Raw genomic sequence first — 955 nt, forward strand, 5'->3', positions numbered from 1 at the left:
CCCGAGATATCACCAGATATATATTGGATTTTTCCCTGACCCTGAGTGTCCGGCCCCATGAGACTGCGGTTTTCTCGGCCCCTGGTGGTCCGAGGTTGTTCCCGCTGCACAGATTCATGCGCCAGGGCCTCCTACAGACAATGCACTTTGATTTATTGCTCTATCTGTAATAGCACCCGAGATATCACCAGATATATATTGGATTTTCCCCTGACCCTGAGTGTCCGGCCCCATGAGACTGTGGTTTTCTCGGCCCCTGGTGGTCCGAGGTCGTTCCCGCTGCACAGATTCATGCGCCAGGGCCGCCTACAGACAATGCACTTTGATTTATTGCGCTATCTGTAATAGCACCCGAGATATCACCAGATATATATTGGATTTTCCCCTGACCCTGAGTGTCCGGCCCCTTGAGACTGTCGTTTTCTCGGCCCCTGGTGGTCCGGGGTCGTTCCCGTTGCACAGATTCATGCGCCAGGGCCTCCTGCAGATAATTCACCTTGGTTTATTGCGCTATCTCTAATAGCACCCGAGATATCACCAGATATATATTGGATTTTCCCCTGACCCTGAGTGTGCGGCACCATGAGACTGTAGTTTTCTCGGCCCCTGGTGGTCCTAGGTCGTTCCCGATGCACAGATTCATGCGCCAGGGCCTCCTACAGACAATGCACTTTGATTTATTGCTCTATCTGTAATAGCACCCGAGATATCACCAGATATATATTGGATTTTCCCCTGACCCTGAGTGTCCGGCCCCATGAGACTGCGGTTTTCTCGGCCCCTGGTGGTCCGAGGTCGTTCCCGCTGCACACATTCATGCGCCAGGGCCTCCTGCAGACAATTCACTTTGTTTTATTGCGCTATCTCTAATAGCACCCGAGATATCACCAGATGTATATTGGATTTTTCCCCGACCCTGAGTGTCCGGCCCCATGAGACGGTGGTTTTCTCGGCC

Source organism: Nomia melanderi, unplaced genomic scaffold (assembly GCF_051020985.1).
Source record: "Nomia melanderi isolate GNS246 unplaced genomic scaffold, iyNomMela1 scaffold0014, whole genome shotgun sequence".
NCBI classification, from domain to species: Eukaryota; Metazoa; Arthropoda; class Insecta; order Hymenoptera; family Halictidae; genus Nomia; species Nomia melanderi.